The 23,021-nt window shown below is 43.9% G+C and overlaps 1 long non-coding RNA gene across 1 annotated transcript; it reads left to right on the plus strand.

Moving 5' to 3' along the window:
• Positions 1 to 9,353: 9,353 nt before the first annotated feature.
• Positions 9,354 to 22,691, plus strand: LOC136561915 (uncharacterized). Its single transcript, XR_010784430.1, has 3 exons — positions 9,354 to 9,424; positions 12,949 to 13,195; positions 22,532 to 22,691. It is a non-coding gene; the product is annotated as an uncharacterized lncRNA (long non-coding RNA).
• The last annotated feature ends 330 nt before the right edge of the window (positions 22,692 to 23,021 follow it).

The raw sequence follows: 23,021 nt of genomic DNA on the forward strand, positions 1-23,021 counted from the left end.
AGTCCTTTTCAGCCTCAGGTAGCTGCGGATTATTTAATTACAGGGTTAGTGATCTACAGTAATAGAGAGTTTGGGGACCTTATGAGGTAAAACAGTTTCTGATTACAAGTAGATCATGGTTTATTTAGACTTCTGCTTCAGAATATGGACTCCAAGGTGATATAGTCTGGACCTCCCTACTTAAAAATTTAGCAGACTACAAATTCTGCAGACTACAAGTTTTGTAATCCACAGAACTAACTTCTGTTAGTTCTACACTAACAGAACTTCTTTTTTCTTCTACACTAACTTCTGTTCTTAGAGTTCTCAGCTGCCTGACAAATTGACAACACAAAAAATTAAAACCAATGTAATGACAGTGAATTTACAGTTAAGTGGTGACATTTTCAAAGGGTTATCTTTCCCATTTAAACACAAAGGAAGTAGCCAGGTTTGCTCAAGTAGTTGTTGTCTTGGTTGCTTTGATCCTTTGAAGATCTGACAACATATGGAACAGTGGCAGCTTCTAGGTACCGGGTACTGTCCTCTTTATCTGGCTGTGAGAGCAGAAGCAGAGCCCTACTATAGCATGTGAATCAACTGCAACCATTGAAATTGTATAGATGTAGAGTAAGTTTGTGATTGTAGCAGAATTTAACTGCTATCTCCTAGGAACCCAAGTGAAAAGATTAAGTTAAATGAATGATATTGTGTTATCTGACTTGATATTGCCAGAGGTTGCTAAAAGGTCTTTGCTTATTTAATGTTTATCTACTTCAGGAAATATATTTATGTCCGAGCCAGGTAAGGAAACCTGGTCTGATTGTGAGAGTGGGGGTAGAAACTGCAAAGGGGCCTCAGTCCCAGCTCAGGTGATGCAAGTGTGAATGCCAGAGTGGCTCCTGGATGGTCAGACAGAAGTTTCCTGAACACTGCACAGGTGCTGCTGTGCTGTTCAGAGCCCAATGAACCAAAGGGGAGCTATAGCCATCCTATTATCTTTAACTGGTATAAAGTAATATTGTCCTTGTGTTATTGAATTTTCAGCATCCAAATGATGATGGAAATTTTCCAACCAGATGTTCTCTCTCCAGGATCCTTGCAGATATTTCTAATTAACGTGACTGCGCCTGAACAATTTTGTCTTGGTTACATGGCAATTCTCCTGGTACTCAGGAGTGTAAGAGTTTAGGCTTGGCTTGTTCAAACTTGTATTTGTCTTATTTCAGTAATATTAACACAAACCCTGTAGCCTGTCTAGCAATGGAAACAGAACACAAATAACAAACAGTTTGTGTTTTTAAAGAGACTTACATATCCATCTATGGAAAAACAATCAATGACCATTTAGGTGCTTCTGACTGAACAAGATGTCTTTAAATTAAGTCTCACATCTCATATAAGACTTGGAAACAAGAACACTCTGACTTCCTAATTGAGCCACTGAAGAGCAAAGAAAGAAGTTTGAGTTGTTTGGCCAGGTGACATGTATGCTTCCACCAGGGGTCTTCAGCAGGGGAGCATTTTTCCTTTAGGCATCTGTCACAGGGAAGAACTGCCTTTAGGGGAGCAGAAAGACTGGGGAGAAAACTAAAATACTCACTTGGTGACCCTGAAATTAAGCAGCAGTTGGTGATAATTTTCTGATATTTTTCTTCATTCAAAGAACTCACTAGTTTTAGAATGAATTGGTGGTGCAAGAGTTGGAGCACAGTCACCCAGATGGAGGTACTGAGAGTAGAATTGGGGCAGCTGGTGTTAGACCAGTGTCATCTGTGTCACTGTAAACCATGATCAGACCTAATTGCACACAAGCACTGAGAAGACACTCTCATTCCTCTTTCTTCCTATCCACACTGCTCCAAATTCATGCTTGCATAAATTGTAGGGACTGCTCAGCCCCAGTTGATTTAATTCAGCATACTGATCAGATGTATCAAGAAGGGTCAAAATTTGGCACAGAGCTAGACATTCCCATGACAAAGGCTGAAATGATATTCTGCTTTCATCCTGATGCAATAAGACCTGCTTCTCAGTGCAAGTAAGTCTAGAATGGCAACAATTGTGTTGTTGATCTTTGCTTATTTTGTCAAGGGCGGGCATGATGTTATCTGCCTTTTTAGAAAGACCTGAATAAGCTATATGTATTAGTACTAGGAATTAAAAGCCTCTTGAATCTGCTTACCTGAGCCACAAAAGGGAAGCTGCCAAGTTGCTCTCATAATTATCAAAAAGTTAAATCTTGTATGTAAATAAGAGCCAAAGTGATTAAGAATTCATTTGGAAAGGAAGCAAAGATTACAAACTTGTTTGTTTTCTCACACCTGTTCTCCACTTCAGCAGTACAATAAAGCAAGGCATAGTTAATGCACTTTTCCCTAAAATTATTAATGTACCCAGGGGAATATGATCAGCTGAGGCTTTGGAGATCACCGCCATTTGCCCAATTATACCTAATGACAACACATCGTTCCAGCAAAATGTGTCTATTCTTTGGTAGGTTACATTTCCTCTCGGCCTTTTGCTTATTGATCCAGTAGTACCTCATGCAGAACAAACTTCTTTGTTGGCAAGTCATGTTTATGAGAACAGAAAAATCTTTTATGTTACATTTTTAACATCTGACCAAGTCAGTGAGAGGAAAAGCTTCCTGTATGGAGCATGACAAATTTTTGTGATTTTTGTAAAACAAAGCAATAAGTCAAATGTCTGTATAGTTTGGGCTATACAGATAATTCATGTTCTGTGTTCAGTATTTCTTTCTCCTTTGATGTCATAAAGCATCTTAAACTATGTCTGCATTACATAGCACTTAGAGTAAATGATCACTTTAATCTTGTACTCCAAGTAGGTATATATTCAGTTCATTACAGAAAATCATATGTCTGCTCAGCAAAGCTGCAGCATCATGAAGCTCAAGGCATATTTACTTTTTTGATTTGTTGTTTTTGTTTGTTTGTTTGTTTGTTTGGGGTTTTTGTTTGTTGTTGGTTTTTTGGGGTTTTTTTTGGAAGTGGAAGGACTTGAAGAAAGCTGGTGAAATGATGTAACTAACTAAAACACTTAAAACATTTTTGTGTCTCCTGTGAGTGTTCATGAGAAGTACAAGCTGATGAGTAAGGGCAGGGTTGGATTCTGATTGCTCTTACAAATTGTCTCTCTAGTTACTTTTTTAATAGTTGTAAACTGCAACAAAAGAAATTGTTTTTTCAAATGCAGAACCATATCAAAGTAGTTCACTACCATCATTCAGCTCTTTCTAGTTGGATTACTGCTGTGGTCTTCAGACCCTTTGGAGTTTAGTTTTTAAAATTTTCAGCCTCATCATTATTGCTGTCCTTCCTTCCAGCATTTTTCCTAAAGTTCTCTCTTGTATGCTGGCGTCCTTCTTGTTAGAACCTCCAGTTTTATTCTCACAAGGGTTCCTACCAGTAATTTGAGCTAGGGAGTATACATGGGCTTTGTATTCCCCTTGTGAAGCCTGAAAGTACTGAGTCTGAGAAATGCAGCTGAGTGCACTGGCCACTGCTTGAATGTGACAGTGCTCACGGGGGTTCTTGGATGAGGCAAGAGACGAGAATGTTGACTCCATGTTCAGAAGGCTTGATTTCTTATTTTATGATATATATATTACATTATAACTATTCTAAAAAGAAATAGAAGGAAAGGTTTCGTCTCTCAGAAGGCTAGCTAAGAATAGAATAGAAAAGAATGATAACAAAAGGCAGCTCTCTCGGACTCTGTCCGAGATAGCTTGGCCTTGATTGGCCATTAATTATAAACATCCAAGATGGGCCAGTCACAGATGGACCTGTTGCATTCCACAGCAGCAGATAACCATTGTTTACATTTTGTTTCTGAGGCCTCAGCTTCTCAGAAGAGGAAAAATCCTAAGAAAAGATTTCACAAAAAGATGTCTGCGACACTTGAATCCCTTTTGTCTCCCTCACAGCCTTCATTTTCTGTATGCATCCTCAGAAAGATGGCAAACCTGGCAGTTTTTACTTAGAGGAAAACATGAAAACATGTTTTTCTCTCCCAGTGTATGAGAACTGGGAGTTTATCATTCAATGTCACAGAGAAACTTCTTATCATTCCACCAAATCATTCCTCCCAAGCTAAGTATTGATCCTTTGTTCTTAAGTAAACCCTGCAGTTAATCTTAATAATTCTGAGACATCTCATTCCAGTGGCTGGATCAATAATGTCTTTGATGGTGTCCTGCAGTGTTTTCGTGTCATTCCTCAGGACCTCTCTGTCACCTACTGTTCTTCCAGATCCCAGTGCAATAACCTGCTGCAGTGGTGAGAATGCTGTCAGCCCCTTCCCACTCATGTAGGACTCAGCCAGGAGGATATGGATGAGGCCTCAGATGAGAGTGTTTGTAATCAATGTCCATGTGAACTGCACGCTTTCCCTCACACTGAGGCTGGGAGATTTCCCCTGCCATGTCACAATAGTCAGACCTAATGCCCATAGGATGATTGCCATGAGCCTGCCTTTGGGCAGAAATACAGAAAGATATCCCCATTCCTCTTCTTATGCAGAGGCTCAGAGTAAAGCTGCCAGAGAGCAGTGAGTCCAGGGGCTCACTGAGGGATGGAGGACCAGGATGTGAGGCGCCACAAGGCAGGTGGGGCAGGGGCCTCCCAGTGCGGCACCTGAGGGCACACCTGTGTGCAGGGCACAGGGCAGCACTGACAATGGCAGCCAGAGTCAACCAGAGCGTCAGGGCAGTTTGTGGTGACGAGGTCCAGCCACGACGTCAGTCCACGGGTGAGGATCAGTTCTAGTGACGGTAACCAGGGTTACATGTGATTGCCAGGCAGGTCTGTAGAGGCAAGACAGGTGATCTGGGCTTGGTAGACCTGGCCACAGCCTCTGGGCCTCTCCTGTTGATCCTGCTCAGGTGCTAGGGGAGGCCTGGCTTTTGGAGGCTGCTGCCTTGCCAGCTGTGCCAGCTGTGCCAGGTGTTTGGCTCCTGGCTCTCCATACTTTATTGAGTAGTCAGCCCTTGCTGTGCCCTTTTTTTACCCTTTCTCTCCTTCTCCCATTGTAAAACATGCAGCTTAGGGATGGGAAGAAATCTGAGCAGTCAGACAGTTTTAAAGATAGAGTTGCAAAACAGAATAGTGCTGTGTCGCTTGCTTACCCAGAGTTAGATGTGCTAATCTTAAATAATTTCTGAATCTTTCTGATAGACAAGGTTGGTTGCATGTTTGTTACACAGAAGCCTTGGTCATTCAAAAATTGCCAGACAAGGGTGGGGGTTTTTTGTGGGGCTTCTTAAGTTTCTCAGGGCTGTGGTTTCTTCTTTTTATGCTATTTTGGTGACACAAATCCCATCTTGTTCAGATGTAGTTATAGAGAAACCAACAATATGTGCTATAGGTTCCTGTAAGATCTAATATAACTGTATTCTCATGAAAACTTTTAAGTGCTGATGCCTCCCACCTACTTCAATGGTTTTATCTCACTTACACACATGGAGAGGAAGAAATATTTGTATTTGCCTTAGAAGTGTAAACACCTATGTCTGTAATGGTATTGCAGTAAAAAGCTTTATACAAAGTATAACTAAAATTTTAAAAGGCACTTTGCCCCATACTCTCTTAGTCCTCTTCATCTGAAAGCAAAGGTGCGTTCTTAGATCATAGCTGGAAATCTTCAAGACATAGGCCACAATAAGAATTTGTTCTCTTAACTGCATTAAAAGCCAACAGTCTTCCTATGGTTGTGAAGTACCTCTACTAAACTCAGAGGAAAAATGTTAAGATATGCTTTAAAATAATTGCAAATGAATTTCTAGTTTATTACTTGCCTGCAAGTCAAGAACTGAGCTTAGCCTAACACGTTCCCACACTTTGTTCTTATGATGTGATTTTACTCCAAGCTTAATTCCACACTGGTTAGTTAATTGAAGTATGTCAAAGGTAATTTTAAGTTAATGCACTGGGATTGAACTACATAATATTGCACAGCCTTTTTGCAGCAGTCTGAATGGAAGATAGTTAAGGGCTCTAAAATATGGTGCATACCTAGATGCTGTAAACTGACCAAAGTGGGATGGACATATTTTAAAATTTGTAGAATTTAATTTTAATCCTGGATTTAAATATCCCAAATTCAGATGTTGTCAGCCAGATCTCAAGTCAATGACCTGGATTCATCATTAAGTCCAGCATCAGTTTTTCACCTCAGGCTATCCCTCAGTTCCCTGATATTCTGTACTTCAGGGCACACAGTGCATAATGCAGTTCCTCAGCCAGTCTTATTCTCTCATTCTCTCTCATATACACAGTTAAAATGGAAGACAGGGAAGAAGTGGAAAACAAGGACCTCCTGCATTCTTGCATCTATTTTTTTCCCAGCCTGATTTGTGCTTCTAGGCAGACTGTGAAATTCAGGTCACACAGTACCGCCAAAGCTGAGCCTACCCCAGTAGTCTGTTGAAAATGGAGAGAATATGCTCAGTACAAGTCTGTCCTTCACAGTCTGTTCCCTGAACCAGCTCACTTGGCCTGAATAACTCAAAGGCCTGCAGTTTCCACATTTCATTTGTATCCCAGCATTTTAGAAGTTCTTAGGTATTTCAACTGCAGTTTGCAAAGAACTTTGTAAGGAAAAAATGCAGAAATGTATTTGTGAATTTATAATAGTCAGGTTTGATTATTGATTTCTAACTGACCTGAATCTATGTTTCCCAAATCCATTTTAACACTACATTGGTTTGAATAAAACCCCATTTTTACTACACCCCTCCCAACTTTGTAATTCAGTGTTACAAGCTTAGCTCCTTGTTTAAGCTCTATATGGACATTAAGTGTGAGGCAGGACAGACACCTAGATGGCAAGAGTAGCTGCTGACAGTAGATGCCAACAGGCAGTGAGGCTCTTTTGGTCCTTCCAAGGATGAGCACAGTCACTCTGAGTGATGTAGTGCTGTTGGGTACTTTTACAGGGTTCAGACTAATGAATGACTTGCTAACATTTGGTTAATTGTCAGTTGTGCCAATGAGGCTGAGTACTGCATTAGAGGGGCAGTATGAACTCCTAGGAACAGCAGCAGGAGCAATGCCTGCCCACTCCTTTCTGTTGTAGAGGGACACCACCTGGCTATCCAGTCTGAGACACATGCTATGATTTATTTCACTTGCAGATCCAAGCCCACACGGGATCCTGAAGCCTCTGATTAAGTAGTGCTGTGTGCCTTCTCCATTTGTCCAACAGCGACCTGCTACCAAAGGTTTCAGTAGTTCCGCACTTCCTCAGTTCAGTCATTCTTCCCTTTTTGTACAATGGAAGAATTAAACCATTTCTGTCTTGATTCTCAGACAGGACATCAACAAAGTTTAAGTTTTGAGGTTTTCTACAGAAAATAATAATTGTGTTGAGTTGAAGTGCAGGTTATGGGTCAGTAGTAAACAGTAAAGGGCCAGTAGGAAAGTCTAGCCCGGACAACGGATGTGAAACAGGTGTTTCAGCCCTAATGTGAGTGTACCCTGACCCTGGAGCTATCGGTGTGTGTGATCTGCCTGAGTGTGTGTCCGTAACACCTGCTGCCCGTGCTGCTCAGTCCCAGCGCAGTCCCAGCTCCGCTGGCCTGGCTGGGGCGCTGCTGCCCCCTGCCGGACGGACCTTCCATGGCGGGGTGCGGGGCTCCGCCCGGCGTGCCCCCCGCTGCCCTGCGCTCAGCCTACATGAGTGCAGCCGACACGCGTGTGACACGTCTGCCCTCGCGTCTGACTGCTGGGCATCCCCCTGGGGTTACACACTGCAAGGTGTGCTGCCCATAGGCAGCGGAGTGTTCCGCTCAGTGGCGTGGGTGCCCAAGGGCAGCTGTGGGGTGCACGGGCCACTGAAGTGGGACCCAGTGAGCCCAGGTGCTGCGAGGTGCTGACAGCGCTGGGTAGAAGGAGTTTGCACACAGTCGGTTTACACTCACACTCTGTGCAGTACCTGTGCCTTACCAAGGGGAAAAGCTGTCCAGGGTTTCATTCCAGTGCTCTGCACAGCACTGGGAATCCACGGCAATCCAGACATACAACAAGGACACATGCTGGTGTATGCAGAGAAGTTGTGCAGATCAGCTGTGGGGCCTTGGTGTCCCTTGCTGATGCTGAGCATCACCCTCTGAGCATCGGGTGCCCTGTACCTGGGCAGTTGAGAAAGGTGTTTTTAATACAGCACCTCCATCTGCAGTGGGGGTTAATCACATTTATCTAGCTCAAGAGCAATGATATGAGGCCAACTTTCTTGGAAAGTCAAAAACATGAAAAAGACTAAATTTTTATTATTATTTGCATTAATTGCTTTTCTTTTACTAACTTCTTTGGCTGCATTGGAGCAGTTAGAAGAGACAGAGCATCTTGCAAATGGAAGTGTACTTTTCATTATATTAGTGCATTACACCATTGTCTAGAGACTAAAGTGCATCCTTCAAAGTTATAATGAGCCATAATTTCATTGAAGGGTCTCTAGGATTTCTGGACCATGAGAGGAAAGCTACAGCAATTTAGTCACGGGAACCAGAAAATCAGATGACAGCCCCTTTAATACTCAGCTGGGAATATGCTACTGATCTGAGATACCTCAGGCTGGGGTGTCTGCTGTGGTGGAAATTCACGGATTTTACCTTTTAAGGACATTTCAATCCACGGTAACTATTCAAAGCCAACCCTGGCATGACTGTCCTTTCCTGCTCCTTCGACCCAGAGGTCAGAGCCAAGGGTGTTTGGCAGGGGGAGGTGGGTTTTCCCTGCTGTTTGGAAGGCTGTGCTTTAGTCAGTGCTGAGGGGGCCGTGACTCACCTGTGCGGGAGTCACACCTGAGGGGGAGTGACGGGGTCTCAAGGCGAGGAGCCACCCAAGGGAGCTCAGCCATGGCTGCGCCCGAAGGGGCCGGGCCCAGCGGGAAGGGGCTGCGGGAGACGGAAGAGGTGAGTAGAGAAAAACTGTCTGGAGTGCGAGTCTGCCGCCTCCGCAGCACAGAGAACGAGAGCCGCCCCGGCGCCCGCCGCGGCCGGAAGCGGGCCGGGCCGGGCCGGGCAGAAATCCCGCGGAACGGGAACGGGACCGGGCCGGGCAGAGACCAACGGAAACGGGAGCGGGCCGGGCAGAGACCCCGCAGAACGAGAACGGGAACGGGAACGGACCAAGCAGAGACCCCGCGGAACGGGAACGGGCCGGTCTGGGCCGGGCCGCTCTGAGACCAGCGGCAGCGGCACCGGGAACTGATCTGACTCCGCCCACCCCGCACGTGACCGCGGCAGCGTTGCTGGGGCGGGGCCTCACCGCGCAGGCGCCGCCGGGAGGGCGTGCCCTACCGCAGGGCCCGCCCCCGCAGGTGACGCCACCGCGCGCGCCCGCCCTACCTCTCGCGCGACGTCACGCGGCCGGGCCGGGCGGTGGCGGCGCGCGGGGATGGAGCGGCCGCCGCTCGGCCGGTGAGTGACCGACGGACCACGGGATCGGGAACGGGATCGGGAACGGGATCGGGAACGGGATCGGGAACGGGGCGGGAGAACACCTGGAACCGAGGGACGGGGCGAGGGGACCCCGCCCGACCGGCCCCGCGTGCGCCCATCGCGAGCGCCTCATCCACCCCCAGACCCGCCGCTCGGCCGGGCTGTCTCTCACCGCCCCCGCTCCTGCGGCCGGTTTAGGACTCTCTGTCCGGTCGCGGCCCCGCCGCCCTGCTCGCCCCGTTCCGGGCCGTCGTCCGGGACGCAGGGCCCGGGCTTCGCGGGGCGATGTCCGGCCCGGCGGTGGCGAGTGGCGCCCTCGGCCCCTGCCGTGGCCCCCGCGACCGCCCCGATCCCCGCGGCCCCCACAGCCCTCTGGGCCCTCCCGGGGGCGGCCCCACGCACGTGTGGCCTGTGCCGGAGGTTCGCAAGGCACCGCCTCGGCCCTCGCGTTGGTTTGGGGCGGGCTGAGGCGTGTGTTCGCTTCACTGATTCCTGCTCGCCTTGGCTGTCTTTGATGAGATGGTTAAGACATGAATTATTTCATGGCGAGCTCAGAATTTGCCGGCTTAAAAGCAGATTGTCAGTGACAGGCCTTTAAAGAGCTTAAGGGGTAAAGCAGCAGCTTCGAAGCTTTATGAGTGCTAAAATTCATGAGACTTGGAGCTGACACTCTGTTTGTGACTTGTGTGCAGCTGCTGTCAGTGGAGACACGGAAGTACCTGGTGTGCATTAGTCACAAATGCGGTGGCCAGCAAAACTCCCATGGTGGGTGGAAGCATTGCTTTCACTAAAAAACTCTATCAATAGGGAAACTTAATGAGGCTTCTTGGTGGGTAGGAGGTGTAAAGGTCTGAACTGAAGGTACAAAGATCTGAGTCGAAGTCTAGGGGAGGGGGAGGCAGAAGAAGGTAATGTAACTCCCACTGCATCAGTAAACAGTGTCCATCATCCACAAACCTTAAAATCAGGTGTTTCTGCAGATTGGAAGCCCTTAGTAACAGTCCAGGCTACTGGTGTGGTCACTGAAGTAGTGATGCCTTGACCTGAGCCAGTGCCACTGGGTTCTCCTCAGCCCAAGGAGTAAGAGCTGCTGTCCCTGATGCTCACCACTGACTCTGTCTTACTCAAGATTAACATGTGGCAGGTGACTCCATTTTTGGTCATGATCCTTCTCTTAGGGTAAATTCTTGGTCCATCTGGAAGTGTGTAGAGGCACGGAAGGCCCGGTGAGTAGGTGTACTCACTGGAAGGGCTGTTTCTGTCTTGATCCCGGGGGAGCTCTTCCCTCTCTTGTCTGGGGACAGTGGCACTCCCCAGCTTGCAGGGTTTGTGCTGCTCAGCAGCTCTGCAGCCACATAGGGTTCTGGCACCAAATGAACAAGTTTGTTGGAGCTTTGTGTACACTGTGTCCAGTTCTGTTGCCTGATAAACCCACCCAGCTGGTCTGGAAGCCATCCAAAGTATGGAAGCAAACTGAAGATGGAGAAAGATCTACTTTGTGTGCAATTTGCTTTAGAAAGAAATTGGAACTTCAGGTTTCCATAAAGTCTGGGGTTTCCCTCCTCCATTTACCACATAAAATTTACCACATTTACCACATTTCTGAGTTTGGTTTTCCAAGCAGTTTTGTGTCATAGTTTGAGCTGTCTCGCATCTTATTTAATCACAGCTGAAGTTCCTGTAATTAAAACGTATGTCTAATTCAGATACAAAATAGAAATCATTGGAAGTCTACGGATTTTGTTTCCCTGTGTTTAGAGAGGTGCATTCTGCAGGAAATGGGTTGTATCTAGTGAGTCAGCTCCTCCACTGCTTGGGTGAATGGCCTGTGCCTGACTGTGAGCTAGCAACTGTGGCTGCTCTGGAGTCAGGCAAACCTTGTGTTAGTGTTTTCTCTGGTCTTTCTGAGAATTGTTTTGAACCATTCAAAAAGACTTGGTGTGATAATATCTTGGGCTTGGTTTCTAGGAATTTTTGCTTAGAGCTCTGCAGGAGGAGTCTTCCCTTTCCACTGGCTTCCCCAGCACGTTTACTGGTGTGGCATGTTCTCCTCAGGTGGTTCTGTAGCTGTCTGCCAGTGAGAGCTGGGTTGTGGCACCTGAATTCACCAAGTGCAAGGTGTTTCTCAGGTGAGCTGGCTGGTTGGCTGCCTCTTGATAGACCTGGAGTCCCCTCACCCCTGAAGTAGAGGGAGTGGGTTTCGCTGTGCCTGTCCCCTAAGGCCTGATAAAGGCTGGTTGCTGTAGCACACTGAATGCTGCTTGGCACAGAGGTTGCGCACTCTCCATGGGGGATGGAGCTCCTGTGGACTTGAGCTCTCTGGGGCCAGCAACAGGGTGGTCTCTCAACAGAAAGACTTGTAAAAATGGTGTATAGGCAATGAACCTTGTGTGGCCCAGGTGACATCAAGAGGTCCCTTTCAAGGTCAGCAAATCTGTGAACTCGGCACAATGTTTCCTAGAGGATAAACTGACGTCCCTAGAAAGAGTGAAGATGGCTGAATGAAATGGAACATGAAGGTGGCAGTCTAGACGTGCATTGTCTGCGCTTCTAGAAACTCAGTATTCTGCTGTGATTAAATACTGAAAATACTTAACTCCCCTAAGCAGTTGAGACCCTGGATATTGTTACAGCACAATGAGCTGATTGTTTGGGCTTGAATTTAAGCTCCAAATTCTCAAAATTGTTCTTCCAGCCAAGCTGTTAAGGAAAAAAGAAAGAAGAAAACAATTAATTGTGTAGAGTTAAATATATTTTTGCAAAATGTAATGTCTTCATACTTTCAGAAACATTTAATGGTAATGCAGATCTAGTTGACCCTTTTTATTTATAAACTCATGTACCAAAAATACAAAACGCTTCTATCAAAATAAGATTGAGAACTTTGATTTGGAAGCTAGATCTGACATACCGTGTGAAATGCAAACACAGAACAGGAGGTCTCTGCACCAAAAACGTTTACGTTTTATTAACTTAAATCCAGACCTGAAAAGTTCAGAAGTTTGCCAACACTCTGGAACATTTATGCCAGGCAGGTACCCTCCAAGTATGCACTTTATGTGCATGCTGTGTTGGGGCTTCCATCACACTCTGTGTTGGTCCCCGTTTTGGACAGTGGCTTAACTCTTTAGTCTGACACTGGTCACACAGGCACTCCTGTGGCAAAATACTCAGTGAACATCAAGGCATCTGGTGAGCTGGGAAGGTTTGTCTGACTCAGGGCAATCTGTGATGTGATACGGTGTTGCATGCTCTGATATGATCAAACTTTATTTGAATGCTTAGAGGATTTCCCTCCTTGAGATAACTTATTAGGTTAAAGTAGTCACAGTATGAGGTAACTTCAGAGGCTGCTTCTGATTTTAAATATGTCAAAGCTAGCAGAAACCCAGTTTTTCATATGAGTTAATTCTTTTCTCTGAAGGGGACTCTGAATATGTGTGCTGTTTTATTGTTTATCAGGTATTAATGGCGTTTCTTATTATGCTTGTTAATTTTGGCAGGTCTTTCTCCTCTTCAAAGAAGCTTTGTTGCCAAGATTTACTCTGAAAATGACCTACAGTACCTACTGCAGATGCCTGCAAGTGTAGAAGCTGATAAATCATATCATCTTTCCTCCCCTGACTTTCCTGTTTCCTCTGGAATTTATACTTCTAATTTTTTTTAAAGTTAGACGTCTGTTGATGACATTTGGATTACAACTGTGAGCATACCTATGCAAAGAGACAAGCTACCCTGAGCACTTTTGAGGTATGTATGCCTGCTATGACTTAGAACACATGGAAGGGAAGGCCATCTGATTAGGGCAAAGAGAGCTCTAGGTGTACATATTCTAGATTTAGGCTAATGTGCACTCTTTTGCACGGTTTTAGCAGCAGAATATACGTGTACACAGTGAGGCTGTAGGAGCACCAGAATACCCAGCTGGCATTGTATGGAGGGTGACCGTGGTTGAACCTACTGTGGGAGTACTCAAAAGATTGTGTTTAGAAAAGCTGTATCCACTGCTCACCCATTCAGTTCCTAAATACCACCATGGTCTGCAGAAATTTTCTTCTTCAGAATGTATGTGTCATTGAAATGCGCCTGGGAGGCCATGGTGGTTGCTCTATTTGCTTAGGTAAAGCACTCACATGAAGTTACAGAGTATTTGCCCTGAATTTGGAAGCATCTGGAATGAAGGTTAGGAAAGAAGGATATTTTGCTTGCCTTCCTGTGCACAGGTGCTGGCACAGTGGTCTCTGCTCCCGGAAAGGAGCAGTCTCATTAGACAATATGCCTGTGATGTACAAGACACAAGCAGAGCTGGGTGGGATTTGCCTTGGTGCTGTGCAGGTTTGTCCCACTCAGGTAACAAGAGATGGACAGCCTTGGCTGTTTCCACAGCATAGAAAGTAACCAGTGTGCACGGTTTTATTTTCCTTTTCCTAAAGCGTCCTTTGGAGGCTTTTAGCTGTCTATGCATATTCTAAACCTGCAATGAGGAAGCTGGCTAACTGCCTCTGTATGGGCTTAGAAGAGGCTGGTGTGCACTGGTAACATCTTTTCCTTCTGTAAATTACTTGGACTCCTTATCCCTTCTGTGATGTAGATGCCAGCGTTCCAGAGCAGTGGCAGTGGCAGTTTTGTCAGTTAATGGTGGGTTACAGTGAAAGGCAGCCAAACACACACCTCTCTGGCTTCCAGAAGAGACATTCATTAGTGGGTTTAGTTTAAAAAGGAAAACTAGTGCTGAAAGTAGCTACCTGACTGAATCATTCATCATGCACAGTTGCCATATAGGATATATTTAGCAGACAACATGCATGCTTTTGTTGATAAGCTCCAGTGATTCAGGCTGAGATGATACTAGAGGGACACAAATCTGACCTACCTCCCTGTCTGGCTTAAAACAGCCTGATAGTGTTCCTGTAACAGGAAGGCAGAATGGGCTGTGTTGCAGTGCAAGTCTGAACTGTGATGGGCAGCAAAGTGCAGTGGTTGGGAAGGGGATCCCTTACATGCGCTGCGGGAACTCCTCCATCATTCGCCTGCGAGCAGAGCTGAGGCCAGGGATTGGCATCTTGGTGAGATTCTCTGTTATGAATGGACAGAAGTTGGGGTAGCACACTTTAAATGTGTTTCTCAGTCTGCCTGGACAGTGTTATTTGGCTGTGGCAGTGTGCAAAAGCAGCATTGGGCAGAAAGGAGGAGCATTGTTTGCTGTAAGCTGCTTTCATAGAAGCTGTAGGAACACGCTAGGAGTGGTTTGCTGAGTTACCCATTGCCACCTTATTGGTGCTTTATGCAGTGTACCAGGCATGTGGATTCTGCAACCCAACTTGGTGCGAATTTGGTGAATTTCAGTATATTTTGGATTTGTGTGAGCTGATGATGTCCTTAAGAAATCCCATAGTGGCCTTCAATACTAAAGCTATTGACTATTATTTTCCTGGAAGCCAGTTGCCATGGTGATTATCCTGAAGGCAAATAAATGTGTTTTTCATGGTTCCCAGTTTTACTAGTTTTGAGCAAAAGGACTGTGGCCTTTTCTGGGATCACTGGAAATGCTGCACCCATAGCACTCCATGTTTGTAAATTCACTGCCTGCTGAACAGGCATTTCATGCTTTAGTGGGTCACAGTCATAAGGGGTAGTGTCACTTGTCTGTGAGAAGCAGTGAGTGTCCTTGCTGTGATCCTGAGGTTGAATAGCAGTTAAAATGGGAGAAATGAACACAGAGCGACTTTGGGTCAGAATCTGTTAAGACTGAGCTTAGCTCATTCAGGCCAGTGATGACTGACTGACTTAGGAAGGCAAAATCTCTATTGGTGAAAGCCAGTCCCTCCTAGGTGCATGGGGCTGTGGTCCTTCCCTCTGGTGGCTTTCAGCTGGGGTAGCCTCTAGCTCTGGTTGCTACTGATTTATATTAAATGCTTTGTGGAGGAAGATATTCTGCATGTGTGAGCCTTTGCATAACAGAAGAACTTGGCTATGCATTGGATACCTGTGAGAAGTTTGACTGCCTGGGCTGCAGAGCATCCTGTGGTAAGAGGAGCAGAGAGGGAGGCTGTGTCAGTGGGTACTTGCTGTTCTGCAGAGCAGTTCCTGTGCTGGCCATGCTTTTGCTGTGGGAGTTAGTTCTCAGCTGGTTTGTTGTGCTGAAAGTTTTGGTTCTGGTTTACTGAAGTGCTTTAAATGCTTCTGGTGTAATTCCAGTCTGTGGGAGAAGTACAGGGTCCAGTACTGTACAATCTCTTTATTAATAATATATTAATAGGGCCAGGTGAAGAATTTTGTAGGTGATGCAAGATGAGACGTTGATAGACCTGATGATAGTACTGCCATTCAGAGGCACCTGGATAGGCTTGAGGAATAGGCAGGCAGGAACCTCATGAGGTTCAATGAAGGGAAAGAGGAAGCTCTGCACCTGGGGAGGACCCACCTGGTATAGCTGGTTTTCTGTAACCACCCATGTACTGAAATTCCTATCTTGTACCCGTACTGGGAGCCTGACCAGCTGCAAAGCTGCTCTGCAGCTAGCAAACGGGTGTTCTGGCAGAAACCCAAGTTGCACAGCAGCTCTGTAAGGAGCCATTAACTTGTGTCTTGCTTTTGGCTCTGATTATAAGCCCACACCTTCTCAGTGGTAGTTGAAATTCAGCATTATTTCAAATAAGATTGCTCTCTTCTTAGGCTGCTTTGAGTAAAGATTTGTGGATTTTTTTATGTGGACTTTACCATGAATGTGGGAAGAAACATTATGATTTTGGCTGAGGTTTTAAATGCATGACTACTTGTTTCCCATTGGCAACAAAGTAGTCAAGCCCAATTGCTTTATACCAAATTACTGCCTCTGTGCAGCTGGATGTGGAGGTGGATATTGAAGAGCAGCATATTTGTGAGTGGCTGCTTTGCTGTGCTGTGTTTGTGCAGTTTGTGTGTGTGTGTGTCTAAAATGCATGATAAGATCTAAGAGAAGAAAAGAACCATAGATATGCATCAGTATTTTTATTGCAAAAGTCCAAAAAGTGAGCAAAGCAGGGAATTCACAAGTCTATGTGGTAGCAGTTGATGGATGGTTGACATGGGTCCTGTTCCAAAAGATGCTGCTCTGAGGGGATAGGGAGTTGTGGCTGTGCTGGGCTGGTTCCTTGGCACCTGAAAAGAGGCCTGGCAGCATGTCTGTGTGCTGCAGGGCAGGGGCCCATGGTTCTGCTCACACAGTGTCTGTGAGATACACAGGCCAGGCTGATGCTGTTCCTACTTGTTAGGGTACATAGGAATGCAATTATATTGTTCCTTGTCTTAAGCTCTGCTTGAGTCTACCTGGGACTGGGAGAAGTGGCTGTAATGAATCAAGTCAAAAGCACCTTATGCATGTCTCCTGTTTCTGTTGACAGCTGATAGCAGGTTTTTAACATTGAGAACAGGTAACAAGGTGTGGGTGGGGGTAGTCTTTTACTGATAGGTCCTCCCAGCCTCATACAAGTGCTGACTGAAGGACTTCAAGCAGTGTTTGATGCGTAACCTGAACATCTTGTTTGTAGTCCTGCAGGGAGGAATGTGCTAATGCTTGATTAGAAAAGGACCCGTAAAAAAACTGGCCCCAGATTAAGGCCACTACTGTTATACTAATAGAATTTTTTTAAAGAGTCACACTTAAGTAAAAGCTCCCTAGACTCGCAGTCTTGAAAAAGGATCAGGAAGGAGAGTTTTCTTCTGAAGAGCAGGATGAGGCTGTCAGTGGTTGAGCAGCATCAACAGTCAGAATAGCAATGACTATTGACTTCTGGTCAGAATTTATCTGTTTATCAGATCTGTGTCGCATTTTAAACAATACTGGTAGAAAGAGCTGGTTTTGAGTCATCAGGGGGACTATTTTACCACTATGTGTGAGTTAGTTCTACTTCTTTCATGAGTCATTGTAAATATGATACTTTCCAAGGGCTAAAAGCACATGTTAAAATCACACATAGTGTGGGGTGTGGGTTGGTGGTAGATTATATCTTTCTTTACAAGCCTGCTAATTTAACTTGTTTTAACCTCCTTACAACTGCAAGCCTGGAATAAACCTTTCTTTTAGAACTAGAGTTGCTAAATCTTGCCAGTATCTCTCCGGCATTATCGCAGGTAATTCTGCTAGGAGGTAAAATGAGAGGCCATCTCTCCTTTGCTTTGTATTACTAGCATGCTTAGACGTCTCTCTTTAATGCCAGAAATAGGTGTAGTATAACCTTTTGTCTTCCCTTGAAAGTGGAATGAAAATACCTGTATTTCCACTTTATGGTTCACTTGTTCCTGACATTTGAGTCAGCTTTGACACACAGAAGGTGGCACTGTCTCTTGGCAGACAGCAGTGAGGAGATAAGAGCAGCTTTGATCTCTCCCCTCCACCCCTTCCTCTCCTGAAAAGATCCTGCCGAAATTCATGCCGTGGCCTAGTACTGTTGCATTTTTCCAGAGACTGAAGAATCAGATCCAGATAATGCAGATGTTAATAGGAGAAGTTAATAGTAGGAGTGCAACTGACCACTAAAATATTTGCTTCAAGGAATTAAATCCATTCTTTTCTTGGTGGAAGACACATTGTTTTGAATATTTGCTTAACACTTCTTCAATCTTTTCCTTTGGGGAGGAAGTTTCTCTGTTTGCAAAATGCAGTATTTGAACTGTAGAAGTGAAATCACTTGTATTCTGATGAGTCCTTGCTGAAGCTCACGTGAGTTCCTGTTTCTGCAGCTGTTATGGCCATAGCATCAGATAGGAGGTTTTTGATAACACCATCTGGGAGTAATTGTGCACCCTGTCTGTCTACTTCCTCTCTTTAACCTTATTCCAAAGTTGTTATAACTGAGTCTATGGTCAGGTTTGTCCCTCAGTCCTGTCTTCCTTCAAATCAGAGTTATTTTCTTTTGTGTTGTTTCATATCACAGCCGTGGAAATACCTGTGCCTACAGAAGCTAAAATTGAATGCCATGTTGTGGTTCTGAAAATGAGCCCCTGGGGACAAAAGAGGTTGGAAATGTCTTAAATTGCCATTTCTGTTGTACTTCTTGTGTTGTGAAAGGACAGCTTCAGATCTCTGCTTGGATTGTGGCTAGAGATGTCCCTTCAGTGTTCTTCGGTGAAGCCCTGAGTTCAGAGCATGCACTTGGCTGGTTTTTAGAACACGGTGATAGGGGTGCAACATTTTTCCCTTTTGCAAAAAGCAGAGGTGTTTTAGAGGAAATGCTGATGTTTGGCTTAAGTTCAGTTTGGTTTTGAGGAAGAGTGGGTGAGGATGTCAGTTTTCTGAAACAGGCCACTAAATTAAGTGAAAGTGTCAGCTGTCAGCCTTCCTGTGGCAGACCACACAGTTTTGAATTGCAGGTTTCCTCTTGAGCCTAGTAAAGCAGGCTGTCTTTATAATAATTCTTCATCCACTTTGTTTTTCTTCTAAAATCCCTGCAGACTGCACTGTTAGTGTTGTCTCCAAAATTTTAAATATGTTCACGAAAAAAGTCAAGAAAATGTACATGATATATGTAGTTGTCAATGTCAACTAATCAGAAGATTCTAGTTAAATTTTTCTTGAACATTCATTTAGCTTTCTTGAAGCACTGTTTTTATATAATGTGATGGAAAATAGCCTATATGTAGCCTTTTCCAGAAAATAATGTTTTTAAGTGGTTTGAGTAGGTTCCAGTTACATTGCTGTACACTGTTCATAAATGAATCTGAAGCTATCAACAGGAGAAATCACGGAAGTATAACATTAACCTTATAAGAGCAAATATTAAGTTTGGTTCTCTGCTGTGTAAGTGTCACATGACCTTTAGGCAGCTTCTTGATCTTCTATGGAGGGAGGGGTTGCCCGAAAACTAGGGAAATAATAATAATTCAACATAATGTAGGAGCATTCGAAGGGTGAATTCACAGACTGCTCACACGTTATGGTAATATAAACCTAGAACTACTTTATGTAGCTAAGGAATTCATCAAGGATAAAGTTCTGCTGAGCTGTGGAACCAGCAGCATTGCCCCACAGTCAGACTCCATGGCACACCAGCTCTAGATGCAGCGGTGCAGTTGAGAAAGGCTTCTGATAAATAAGCAGGTCACCAGCTATAGAAATACAGCTGAAACATTTTGCTTTGGTTTTCACAAACACAGAATGATTATGTATTGGTACCTCTGCCTGGTTAGTAATTTTGGAGAAGTCTTGATCTTTACTTTCATAGCTTTGATTCAAACAGTGTAACCACTGAGTTACTGAGTGTTCAGAGAGGGGTGGAAAAGATGTCAGGAGTAGAAAAGATGTCAGTGACAATCGGTTGTACTCCAAAGCAGCAGAACCATTTCTGAAAACCAGTCACTCAACTTTAGGCCACTTTGAGTTATTATTACTCAAATAAACATGGAAAATTGCCTCATCTTTGGTGATGTTGTCTGTGGTTCTTAGATGTGAACTTGTACTTTGCAGAAGAGCCAGCAGTCTTTATTCTACATTCAGAGCAATGAGCAAGCAATACTTCCTATAGGGAGGGCATCAATAGTGTAAAGGTTGCCCACAAGTGTTATTGAAGGTACTTGATTCTGATGTAGGTGTACTCAGGAAGATGTTTATTAAAAAGAAATTGAAAGGAGAAAGGGATCTGTCAACTCACTAAGGTAGTGTTTGGTATATGCTCTGTGAGTGACAATAAGTGAAGTTTTCTCTTATCTACAGAATTAATATTTGAGCTTTCGGGAACATAAACTGTATACCTTAGTTCTGCTGGTCAGCAGTATTAAATATAAAGTTATAGGAGCTGTTTCAACATGATGTGGAGCTGAGAAGAGGCTGATGTTGAAATATCACCTTCTGGTATGTCTAAGCATGCTGCCCTTGCACATGTGAACCATTAATGGATATAGTAATAGAAATGGTGAACTCTTTTTGGTGTGCCAAAGCATAAAATCTGCTGATGAAACCTTTGAAGTTGCTATTTGTTAATGTGTATGGAAATGCATGGGAAAAAGTGACTCTCTCCCTCCCCACCACTGCTTCAGAGAGGAGGAGGAGGACATTAGGGGATCTGCTCTCGCTCCTTTCTCCTTGTAACATACTCACCTCTAGCAAACAAATGCCTGGACTGTGTAGAGCTATTTTAGTCTTGTGAGGATTTTAGGAGAAACATTTCATGTTTTGCATGGGATCACACATAATGCCATTTTTGTCCCTGAATATCTTAAAAATCATGTAACTCATACCTAAAGACACTGCCAGCCTTTTCCTTTAACAGTGCTATCAGCTATACTCCCTCTCTGGTCTTGGCCTGGGGAGGGTCTTTGTGTATCTATATCTCGTGTTTCTGGCTTTTCTTTCAGACTTCAGTAGAATTCAAAAAAATATTTTCTTGGGTGAATTTTGGAGGAGGAGGATGATGAAGAATTATGTATGTAAAACTGTAGGTATCTTTTCCATTAGAGATAGTATAGAATTGCTTTCTGTTTTCTTTCTGCCTGTATTCTACCATTTACCTAAGGTATTTGTATTTAATTAATTCTTGTATGTCTTCTTCTTCCATTCTGGCCCAAATTCTCCACTCAGACTTTTTCAAAATTGTTCTATTGTAATAGCTAAATATATACATTTCTCTAGATATTGGGTAGTCATGTTACTATCCCGTTTTCTTAAGTCAAATTACTTACTCTGTTACTGGTGTCTTCCTCTTTAAATGTTTTCCAGATGACAGCCCCCTTGAATTTCACACCCATTCTGGTTTCTCATGAGTTCTTTTTTGTGATAGAATTAGTTGTTAACGCACCCAGAGCTTTCTCTCCTTATTTGCACTGCTGAGCAATGATGCTTTTAAAATATCTTAATCCTCCTTTGGATATAAATCACTTGCTAGGGTTCCCAATTCCTGTAACAGGTGGCTTTCCAGGGTGTGACTGTTGCTTCTTTAGTCTTTCTTGCTAAACTGTTTGCCTGGATACAAACTCCATTTTGGGATGGGTTTCTGAAAATAATCTGGGATTTCTCAAACTAAGCTGGGCTTTTTCTTAGCAAGAATCGTTTCTATTCTGAAACAACTGAAAAGTGCTTTTCTTTTACCAAATAGGATGAGTGGGAAGCGTCTCCTTCCTAAGATCCCTGCTAACTGTGATGACACTCTATAGCGAGCTGTTAAATTGACCTGTTTATGAAATAAAAGGAATGTGAGGATTATATAGCTAACTGTACTTCAGCATCTTTATTATTAAGGGTTCATGGCGTTCTTATACGGCATAAGAGAAAGGTATTTGAAATACTCTATGAGAAGGCAGAATTTTTCCTCTTTCCTTTCCTTGAAAATAATTTTTCTCCCCCATTTCTGCAGTCCTGTACTGTTTGTTTCTGTAACAAGTACTTCAGCTGCAGATAAGTAATCTCTAAACTGGTTTTCAGTGGTAGCTTCAGAGTTCACTTTGTTTACAAAGAACTCTGATTTTGAAGGGAATTAATTAAACTGATTAATTTAAAGTAAACTTTCACTTGAATAAAGTCTAAAATCAGAGGGGCAGAAGTATTTTCAGACTTGTCAAATTTTTTGAAATGTTCATGTTACAAAGGATTTGATAAAGAAAAAAAGAAAAGGGAAAGAGTGGGAAGAATTGTCAACATCAAAGCCAAGATGATGGCTACGCTTTGTAAGTGCATGGAAGTGAAGGAATTTTGATTAGCCCCATGCAATAGTTTCTCAAAGTTCAGAAGAAAATGGAGCTTCTGAGAGCAAATGGGAGTTTTGGTGGTGTGTCAGTTAGGGCTGTGATTCACATGAGGGACAGTACAGGTAGTTTTGGTGCTAATGCCTCTTAGTGCCCACCTGTGGGCACTTTGGGACACAGACTCTGAACTATGGCAGTGTGAAACAATTTGAGCCAAAAGCAGCTGCTGATCTGCAGGTCCTGTAATGCTGTAGGTCATCCTGTAGTGTAGAGTTTAAAACAGGACAGCTTCCAGGGGAGCTTGCATTTCAATGGAAAAAAATTACTAAAAAAAAAAAAATTAAAAGTTGGAATCATGCTCTTTCTTTGCTGTTTATGTATATCTTTCCTCCAGTTTTCAGTATTGTATCTCATACCCAATTTCTCTTGCAGTTCCGTTCAGTGGAGGGACTGCTGTGGGTCAGCCATGCTAAAGGGCAAATGATGGAGGCAAGTACAAGTTTATCCTTTCACTATTATCTCATGTTGATTTTGCCAGTTTTTCCTTTTGAACTGTTTTGTTTCCCAGGGCTCCTGGGAAATAATTGCACAAATGAAGGGCTGTATTAGAATGTTCTGGGATATAATAATGTCGTAACATCTGCTCAGTTGGCTATATATGTAATTGTGAATTTGTTCCTGATGTAGTGTATTCTTGTACAAATAAGAAATGTATGTTTTTGAACTTTATGGTATAAAGTATTGTTTCCTCCCACTAACAGAATATAAAGGTGGTTGTAAGTAGAGAAAACAAAAGTGACCACAAAAGTTGAATCCTAATGCAAATAAGTGTGCTAAATAATTTTGAAGATTCACAATTCTTCACACTTAGAGTATTCTTTTCCACAGCAGTAGATACTAGAACAAATAAATACTTGTAAGG

This window comes from Molothrus aeneus, chromosome 12 (assembly GCF_037042795.1).
Source record: "Molothrus aeneus isolate 106 chromosome 12, BPBGC_Maene_1.0, whole genome shotgun sequence".
Taxonomy (NCBI): Eukaryota; Metazoa; Chordata; class Aves; order Passeriformes; family Icteridae; genus Molothrus; species Molothrus aeneus.